The sequence below is a fragment of the Penaeus monodon genome, chromosome 25 (assembly GCF_015228065.2).
Source record: "Penaeus monodon isolate SGIC_2016 chromosome 25, NSTDA_Pmon_1, whole genome shotgun sequence".
NCBI lineage: Eukaryota > Metazoa > Arthropoda > Malacostraca > Decapoda > Penaeidae > Penaeus > Penaeus monodon.
Genome location: NC_051410.1, coordinates 18,337,004 through 18,337,284, shown reverse-complemented (window position 1 = coordinate 18,337,284; position 281 = coordinate 18,337,004).

The following is a 281-nucleotide window of genomic DNA, read 5'->3' as shown; positions in this document are numbered from 1 at the left end:
ATTTGATAGAACGGCCAAACAGGCTTTGTGACTTGACTGAGAAAACGGACATTTTAACTCTAGTGATTTTGCTATAGTCACAACAAAGTACTAATAAAGTTGATGATTATTTGGTGGTGTTTATGTTTAACCCCTAATCCTATGTTTACATTTTTGTGACGTGTATTATATAAATAAATTCATGTAGTCTTTTTTCGTTTTCCACCTTTTTCTAACTGCATAAGGTGTGTAAGGTGTGTAACCATACATGTACAAAGGGGGTTAACACCAATATTACATTT